Source organism: Pangasianodon hypophthalmus, chromosome 1 (assembly GCF_027358585.1).
Source record: "Pangasianodon hypophthalmus isolate fPanHyp1 chromosome 1, fPanHyp1.pri, whole genome shotgun sequence".
Taxonomy (NCBI): domain Eukaryota; kingdom Metazoa; phylum Chordata; class Actinopteri; order Siluriformes; family Pangasiidae; genus Pangasianodon; species Pangasianodon hypophthalmus.
The window spans coordinates 10,284,275-10,294,585 of NC_069710.1; the positions used below are offsets into that span (position 1 = coordinate 10,284,275).

The 10,311-nt window shown below is 36.7% G+C and overlaps 1 long non-coding RNA gene across 1 annotated transcript; it reads right to left on the reverse strand.

Moving 5' to 3' along the window:
* Positions 1 to 403: 403 nt before the first annotated feature.
* LOC128318602 (uncharacterized) lies at positions 404 to 6,243 on the reverse strand. Its single transcript, XR_008302017.1, has 5 exons — positions 3,906 to 6,243; positions 3,654 to 3,752; positions 2,389 to 3,392; positions 1,544 to 1,711; positions 404 to 722 (listed from the first exon to the last, which is right to left on the reverse strand). It is a non-coding gene; the product is annotated as an uncharacterized LOC128318602 (long non-coding RNA).
* Positions 6,244 to 10,311: the final 4,068 nt, after the last annotated feature.

Consider the following 10,311-nt stretch of genomic DNA (forward strand, 5'->3'; position numbering starts at 1 on the left):
AATAATCTGCACCAAATGGCTTTTAAGAAGCCATAAGTAATATAAAAAAAATCAAATAATCAAGCTAAAAATTAAACAGTCTGCCTGGACACCAGAAACATACAACCAAGAGGAACAGACAATGCTACTTGGTTGTGCAGCTTTTGGGCAGATACATTAAAAGAGTCATACAAACAAAACAGAACATATATATATATATATATATATATATATATATATATGTGTTCTGTTTTGTTTGTATGACTCTTTTAATGTATCTGCATGTGTATATATATATGTATGTGTGTATGTGTGTGTATGTATGTGTATATATATATATATATATATATATATATATATATATATATATATATATATATATATATATATATATATATATATATATATATATATACACACACACACAATTGGTTACTTGTGGCCAACTGTACCTGCAACTGTGATTCAAACCAGGTACATTGAAGGCAGACTGAAACAGTTGCCCATTATGAGGGAAAAAACAAAACCAAAAATCAAGCAATAAAATTAAAATGTTCACTTTATGCTGCACACATCTCAAAAAAACTGACCACTTTTAAAGAATGTTTCTTTCTTACTCTCTCCATTCATAGTCTGCAATTTTTGTTATCAGTGAAAGAACCTTTGGATTGACTGCCAGCAGCTTTTTTGATGTGGTCTTCTCCACTTTTGAACCCTTTTCAGGATTTATCTTGAAAAGGCATCTGTCAAATGAAATACAAACAACTTCATTGATGAAATATTGACTCTACTGTAATATACTCATTTAATATATTATAAGTAAAATTGGCAGAATAGAGAAAATTTGCACAGAGAATGTTTGTGGTGAGAGTTAGCATGTACTTCCTGTACCAGAAATACCCTTTATGTCCAAAGAAGTTAGGTTAGCTGGTGACTCTGTATTGGCCACACTACTTTTAGGGAACAGAAGTTAAATTGATGCTTGTCTACTCAAAGGTTTCTGAGGTAGTTTTTCATATCATTATTTTATAAACAAAATCTTAGCAAGAGCTCTCAAGTTGATGTTAGGTGTGACATTTGCATTTGGAGCCTGCTGCTACATCTTGACATGAGGATGAATCAGGAATTTAAAAAAGAGACACAGCCAAAACACACATCAATATTCAGTTGCATTATTAAGAAGTAACAACGTATTGGTACACTCAGATGTTGCCAACAACCTGGTAGTCCTCTAATGACCAGTGTAGTGAATGACAGTTAGAATAGTGATGAAAAAAACTGTCAACAGATCACGAACACTCTCCAGGATGTGTGTTAAAGATAACCACAAAGAGCAACTGTTTTTTGTAGATGGACAACATTAGAAAGACCTCTGAATATAATCCAACCCAATTAATTAAAAGTGCAAACTGCAGCCTTCCTAACTGCCACCGAATTGAATCAGTCACTCTCTGACAGTCTCATAGGTAGGGTCTGTTGCACAGCTCTTGTATTGGACTGCATTAGATTATAGAGGGTTAACTATATCTGTTTTGATGTATAAAATTGACTTCTGCTTTCTTACCTCTGCAAGAACTCCAATGTTGCTCCTTGGGCTGCTGGGTAGGAGATGTTCAGGCAGTAGTAGGAGGCAAACATCAACACAACAGCATCACTGAAGACAGTAATGTGGCTATTCACAATGGTTGGTCCACAGATAACATGAAGTACTCTGCTTCCAAAGCAGAAGTTCCTGGTGTACACATACAGAAGAGAGGAAAGTACTTTGTGACAAACTTGAGCCCAAAGACCATCAAGTCCAACAATTATTAAATGTAATTTTACTTTACAAACTGATTGAACTGTATATCGAAAAACCCATCAACCTTCACCTAAATGGTTATGTAAGCATTATTGTCCAATACATATAACAAAAGGACTTTTTTTTTTACATACAGTGAAATGAATTATGGACTGATCAGCATATTAATAAAATTGATCAAATTACAGACATTAAATTATAGACATAAATCTCTTACCAGCTTAAATTTAAACAAACACATTTTCAATGAATAAGCAGTCTAAACCCTTACTAAGAAAAGCCACCAGTGACATCAAACCAGTTCAACCAACCAGTCACACCACAGTCCAGCCCAGAAGTCCAAATTCAAATCTTTAACCGGCCATACCTCAAAGAGAAATCTGTTACGTTTAAAAAAAAAAATCATTTGCTGCTGTCTGGCAAGCTGCTGGCTCACTGAAATATTTTATCTGCATGCCTGTAGCCTGAGCTCATCATACGTTCATTTTGCATGAATGTCATTAACTCATGCCATCATTTGTCAGAGCATAACAACTACCCCTTTAAAGACCAACAGAATAATCATATAGTTAAAAAAAAAAAAAAATAAAAAAAATCATCAAACGTACCACACACAACTATGCATGGCGTACTTGGAAGTTCAGCACAGTTCACTTCAGATGGCAGAGTTGTTTTATCCACTTTACAGAACGTCTGATCCTCCTCCTCATTGAAATGCTTGAGAAGTAGTTGAAGGAACCCAGCAGCATTGACATCTGCAATATTTTTGCTTGATGTTTCCATTTCTCTGAAGACGGTTTCCATCTTCCCTGTCTTGTCACTAGACTTGAGGTATGAAACAACTCTGGCACATTTATTTGCTATGGCTTTGTCATCAATGTCCAGGCCTGTAAGCTCTTTAAAATGTGTCCTCATGCCAACTGTCTCAAATAAATATGGCCATTCCTTTGTCAAATCAGACGTCTCAATTCCACTGATAATGTCTTTTCTCTGAGTGAAGAAGGTGGCCCTCATCATATTCTCAATACCCTTGATGTCATGGCATCTTTCTTTGTACATTTTCTTTAACTGTTCTTGTGCATCTTTTGGAGATTCAGGTGTTTCATCAGGTGGTAGCTGCACTGGTTGCCAGTTTATACATCCGTAGGTGTCTAGTCGTCTTCTCCTGGCTTGGGGTATCCTCTCCTTCACTGGTGCCAGTAGCTTGTCTTTTCAAGAAAAGTGAAGTGGTTCCTCTCAAGTTATCCACTCTGCTCATCATTTGTTTTGTGATTGAATCATACCCACTGCCTACAATTTCACCTTCAATGACATCTCTGAATGCCACAGGATACGCCTTTACCATCTTTCTTGCAATGTCACTTATGTGTTTCTTCCCAGGTGTTGGGCATATTGTTAAGGTTTCACTAACAATCAGTCGAATTATTTATTCTCTCACTTTTTGTTGGTCGCTTCCCTGTTTCCAGCTTTCTGATGATGGCAGATGGCATCTTCTTCCAAGGAATTTCAAATCTGAAATGCCAGCTGTTGTCATACAGTTGAGAAGGTGCAAAATCCATACTGGAACTAGATGCTGATATCGGCGAGTTTGAACTTGGAGAGTTGTAGCCACCTGAAGGGTTGCAGAAGAAAAAAAAACACAAAACAAACAAATTAGGCTGCAAATTCAGATGTGACATATCAAATTTCCATTGATCAAAGATGTTGTGGGGGACGCCATACATTTTGTTCATGTTAACAGCTAGTGTATGTTCATAATTTCTAATATGCAGGCCAACCTGGAGATCATTTAATTTACCACTAAATTAAATTAACAATTATCAGTGCAAAAACTGAAGAAGATGCATTCTGCGCAATAAAAGTGTTTACTCACCAGAAAGGGACATTTTGTCAGGCTGTGTTTGAGGACCGTCACAGGCTGTATCTGAGGACAGCTGGTTTCTGGGAAGACTGTCTAACACATCTCTTTGGCCTTAATAAATGACACATAATATTTGACTTATGTCATGTATTATATTTTGCTACAGCAAAACCCTATAGCTTCTTACTATAGCTTCGTCCCATATCTTACTATACTTTTGTTCTTAATATGAAAGTTCCATTATGTACAATTTTAAACACATACTTGTGGTTTTGAAGTGTGAAAGAAGTCTCCTCACTTCCACTGGCTTTAAGACATGAAGAAGGTCACTCTCTTGGATGTAGTTCAAGTCCTCTAGTTCCTGGACTCCTAATTCCTGAAGAACCTCAAGCAAAGGCTCAAGTTCAGTTAGTTTTGGAAGAGTTGATTTAATAAAAGAAGCAAGAGCACTCCCTCGATCCATGACTATACAGGAGAGATGAGACTGACAGTTTAGTTTCTCACATCATTGTTTTTATGTATAACTCAAGTGACTATTAGTGGTAAAAGGGACTTGAATTACTCTAGCCCATACAGTCATTTTAAGGTAAATGCTATAAATTTTATTATCATAAACCAGTGTTAAATTTCCAGATCTCTGGGGAAGTCCAACCCTCACTGATATTGCTCATACATTGTTGTATTTACTGCAGTTACTTACCAAGTTTATGCAGTGTGCAGCTTTACTTTTGAGATTGTGTTGGGGTGAAGTCAAAAGGTCGAATCTTTGTACAATCTCACTAGCTCCTTATATATTTAACCTAGTGTGTCTTGGTAAAAAATGTAAAATAGGGTACTAGTATTCTGACAGAGGTGTATAGTCTGGAATGATCTTTACTTTCTTTCCATTTACTGTGTGTCAACAATGCTATGTTTCAGTGAAATGACTCTTGTCCCAAAAAGCTTGTACACAGGTAATGGATAATAATCCACATTGAGTTCTGCTTTTCTGCACTTCATGCTCGGCCTTGCCTCTTTCACTTCATATAGACCAAACTCTGGCAAATATGACACATCATTAGGTGTATTAATGAAGTACACATGCTTCTCCTCCTTCACCAGTATGAGTTCAATTTGTCCAAATTCAGTTGACTTGCCTTGGCTCAAACAGATAAAGAGCCCCTTTTTGTACACAGTGCCTTTCCACTGTACCTCTGTAGTTGCCACAATATTGGGTTCCCTTGACCAAGGTTGGTCCTACAGCAGTGCGCACTGCATTACTGTACAGTTCAGCATGGAAAGGAGTGGAGTTCTTCACCACCAGTAAAGGTGCAAAAAAGGAACCTGAATGTAGGTATGCTTGTAGCAACTGGTGGTTCCTGGCGAGTGTCTGACATACATTTTTGAAATTTTGTGTTCTTCTCACACATCTTTTGAAGTATGAATGCTTGCTTTCGAACCGCATTGTCCATAACCGCATTAGTGGGCCAAATTTCAGTATCAATGCAGGATAATGAGGATGAGGTAATGATGCTTTGGTTTCACTTTGTGTGTAGGAAACAGCTCTTTCCTTCCCTCTAGATAGTCACGGATCTGAACATTGCGCAAAGCAACCTGAGGTACAGATATTTTAGGGGCACAAATCAATTCCACTATCTCTTTCAGTTGGACAGTCAGCTGCCATACCTGATTCTCTGTATCTGTTATCTTTTCACCGATTATAAGAGGTAGAAGCCTCAGCAGACACCAGTTTTCTGTTGCTTGGCCACCTAGTTTTACACCCTTTTCAAACTTCTGAGGGTGTAGAATTACAGTCAGATCCTTGGTAACTAAACTGCCTGATCCTACGATTTAGTTGTGAATATGTGAAGAATTTCTTCACCTTGACAAAGTAGTTGAGGTAAATGGCAAAGTCAGATGCCACTACACCCTCAAACAAAACATGGCCAATACAGGGTGGGAGGCCTGGCTGACAGACATGAAAAAATGCCAGAGAATTAAAGACAGAGTTAAATTTCAAACCTCTGACTTCACGTGCATCACCATTTTGCACCTCTTGAATAGCGTCACTGTAGTCTTGCACTGTGCGGATTGGAGCCTGGTGTTCCAAATTGTCTAGCTCACTTCTAGTTATATGGCAATAGCGGCAGAAATAGTGACATGTACTAAAGTTTTCTGTGAACCCACTAATATTATGCGAACCCAAATTATCGCCTGAAATGCAAAAGACTGTTGCCTTCACAATGTTTCCATGTGCACTCAGTCCATTTGTCTCCAGTTCTTTAAGATCTGATATGACTGGAGAGAACACTTTCTCATGGCCAAAATGTTTGAAATTAGCTTCTCTGCACAAAAGCAAAAGCTGCAAGTTGTCAACTGTGGATCGATGAAAAGGATCAAAGTTTGCTAGGGTGAAGTAAACCCCAAGCATTTTGTGTTTTTTCTTTGCAGAGCCAAGGGGATTAACCACCTCAAATGCATCTTGATAAAGTATTACCTTTAAGGTGACACCTGGCTCTGTAAACAGAGGATTGGATTTGAATACCGATCCATCACACACATCGTTTAAATAGGATGTGTACTCTCATTCCCATATATACAACATTCTTTCCACACAGCAGGATCGTTCAGCAGAGCTTTTAATATATCTTTTATGGGAATATACTGAGCATATTGCTCATTTCTGTTTTCATCAACCCCCCAAAAAAATGGATTGTGGATGCACATAGGGAAAATTTTCCTCAAAATAATGGTTTCTCTTGTACTCTGTGGAAAGGGCAGAAATATCTTCAATTTCTGTTTCAGATAGTTCAGTTTTTGCTTGAAGAGATAATTTCAGTTGATTTTTTGTGTACTGCTGGCACACTCCACTGAGACTGTTAATTTCTTCTACAATTAACTGTACTGTGGAGGAAGGGAGAAGGTGCTTCCCCTGCAACTTCATGTAAAACATGCATAGATTTCTCATATATAAACTTTTCATTTGTGCAGGGTCCAGTATATCCTCCTCAGGTCCATCATCAACTGCTGCTTCATCTGACAGGCTTTCACCAATACAGGACTGAAACTCACTAGGAACTGAAGCATAGTATGCCTTAGAGATATGCAGAGATGTAGCATGTTTGTGCTTCCTAGATAGGTGGGATGTAAAAGATGTTTTCACTGAAAAAGTGTTATCACAGTTTTTGAATGGGCAACGAATCTCCTCTCTTTTTGAAATATGAGATTTCTGGTGAAACAAAAGATCTTTAAGATCAATCAGCTGCTTCTGACAGTTAGGAAGATCACATATAAAGGGTCCCTGCAGAGGTTCACACTGTGACAGAAGATGACTGCCGATGATGGCGGAAAATATGACACTTAAAAGTATTGTAATTTCTGAAGTGAGACTTGCAACCTGGTATACAACATATAAACTGATAATGTGCCTCATTTCTGTGTAGCTCTGGATGATGCACGTAACCTTTTAGAGTTTTCACAGAAACACCACAACTATGACGGGTGTAATCTTTGAACATCTTTAACTATAGCACAAGACTCACCATTTGAGCTCACCCCTTAACAACTCACACAACTTATCTGCAGAGAGAAAGACAAGTTTATGTCAGTGCTTGGTACATGTTAATTAAGAAAATCTGCAAATATCCAAGAAAATATGAATATTAAACACTATCAACTGCAGGCAGCTAAATTGGAAAAACAATTAGACCACCTCGGTAGTATTACATTAGCTATAGCATATGCTAGCATGCTAACGCTCCACTCAACACGAGAGGAGTGAGTTGGGTGGCTTAATAGCTTATAGTTAGCTAACACTTGCTTACTATATGCAATACGACATGAAATAAAGATTTAGTGCCTTTGCCAAGCTGAAGAAAATTAAAAGTCACAGCGGTATATAACTAGAAAACTAATGCTACTAACACGAATTCGGTATACTTGCCTTGCAGCTGCAGCGTGCCGTTGTGCCCGTCCTTTAGATGTTCGTTTTTCCTCCCACGAAGTTAACCGCTGCTATTTTTCAAACAACAATTTCACAATGTTCCGCGTCTAAAAATTTTCCAAAATTTGCCTCCACTGCTGGTTATTCAGTCCCCATGTTCTCTTCCAAAATATCGAAACTTTTAGAATGGCGCCTCTGTAAGTAAAGTTCCGTTACCTCTTTCCCGCGTACCATGTAGTTATTCCCATCGCCCGCGCTTTCCATCGAAAACTCCTCCCCGCGAGCGCTGCCGTTATTGTTCAAACCTGAGTTTAGGACAGCAGCAGAGCTCCTGATAATCCACGGTTTTTGACCTCTGTCAGGTGGCTCTGATAGGTGGGTTTGCTGTGATAGGAACGATGTCACCTGACAAAGTATATTAAATAATGTTCCGATTTTCAGATTGCGTTTATTTTGATGCATCCATGTCCTACGTAAACTGTATTTCATCCATATTTAAATGATTTTGGTTAATGTAGATAGAAAGCAGTGCATAGATTTCGAGATTCCTAAGCATATAGGAATGTTAGAATAGACATTATGCACTAATAAAACCACATTTATTCAACGTTTTGTTGTGAAACCATCTACGTATAATAATACAAGATGCCTGTCAAATATGAAACAAATCTATGTAAAATTATAGAACCATTATTTTTTATTGTTAATTGTCACTAATTGTATCTTATTTTAAAATGTATTCCCAGTATACAACTAGAATTTAACATTTTATCTGTTAAATAAAAAAATAAATATTTGTGAAATTCTGATATATTTAAAATGTATTTTAACAGTCCTTTAGTGTGAAAAGAACAAAAATTTCTTTTATGGTTATTCACAGTTACAAACTTTCCATGGTATTTTACCTTAGACATGTAAATTCACAGTATATTTTTGTAAAATTAATAATAATCTGTGTATTTCAAAAATACAGGAAAAATCTGTAAAAATTAACAGTAAAAATTCTGTAAAAGTGCAATTTTTTTTTTTTTTTTACAGTGCAGGGTTGCCCGTAGTCGGCACTTTTATATGCTTTAGTTGCAGAACCACTGGGATTAGCGGTAAAACAGGAAGGGAGAATAAAAGGGATAGGTATAGAGGGAGGAGAGAATAAAATATTTCAATACGCTAATGATACTACTCTAATGCTAGAAGATCTGGCGAGTGTAGGGGAAGCAATGAAAATAGTACAAAAATTTTGCAGGGGATCAGGGGCTAAAGTGAATGAGGATAAAACGGTATACATGAGATTTGGGGGAACGGAGATTTTAACTGGGCACTTCACTTTTAAGGAAATGGGTGAAATAAAGATTTTAGGTGTTTTAATGGGGAGGGATGAAAAGAAAGCAGAAGGAACTATGTGGGAGGAGATTTTAGGAGGGATCGATTAGGGCTAATGGATGTGGAGCAAAGAAAGAACAGTTTAAGAGTGAAAATGATAAGGAAATATCTGGACGAAGAAAACAAGGCGGCATGGAAAAGAACAATGAAATATTTTTTAAGTAAATGTGGTAATTTTAATTTGGGGGATAACGTTTTATGGATGAGAGTGAAAAAATTTATGACAGAGGGGTTGCCAGATTTTTATAAAGAATTGATGGGTGTATGCGGGAAATTTTTAACTTGTGTGCATTTTAATATACAAGGAAGAGAGAACATTTTAAACCGGCCTTTATTTTTAAACAGCGGCATTCTTAATGAAGGGAAAGAGGTCTTTTTTAGGAAATGGTGGGAGGTGGGAATCATAAGGGTAAGGGATGTTTTATATAAATTCAAAGAAGGATTCTTACCAGTACAGTACTGTATTGTTGACATGATGGAGGAGGTAAAGGAGGATTTTAACAGACAGGAACTGATAAAGAAATATGACAATTAAAAAGGCAATACCTGGAGAATGGATAAAGAGAGAGGAAAATATGGAAGAAGCCAAACAAGAGAAAGATGTGTATGTAAGACTGGGGAAAAACTGTGTGCTTTTAAAGAATGTACTCTGAAAATGTTTTATTCTTTTTTTTTTTTTTTTTAGAGATGTGGTTTTTAAGAAACCTGTCGTAAACGAATACTGGCTACGGATTTTCAATGATTTAAAAGAAGAGAATATATGGGGAAACATAAATGGGAAAATTGTACAGACGAAACTGGAGAATTTGGAGTATTTTATCAGGAATAAAGCAGTGATTACAGATGTGATTTTAAACAAAATTGGGATGGAGGAAAGTGCCACATGTAAAGTATGCCAGGATGCAGACGAAGGGTTTTTACACTTGTTTTTATATTGTAATGAGCTGAAAGATTTTAATGAGAGATGCAAAAGTATGATTTTAATTTTCAGAGGAGAGGGAAATGAAAACTTTGAGTGGGAAAAGGTGTTAATGTTGGGGATTAACAAGAAATGTAAAAATAAAAAAATCTCATTAATTTACTTGTGATGTTGATGAAAAGTGCAGTATGGGAAAGAAGGGTGGTGGTAAAAAAGGAAAATGTTTTAATTGATGTGTGGAATGTGTTTAAGAGAAAAGTTGAGAAATATGCTGAATGTCTGTTTTATTATTTTAAGCTAGAGGAAATGAATGTTTATCATGTTTTTACTCAGGAGGTCTTAAAGGTTTTAAATGACTTGGGGATGGAATTGTCATTTTTAAAAAGATGAAACCTTTTAATAACTCTTTTTGTGAAAAGTTTTTATGTAAGATGTCTGTAAACTCTTAA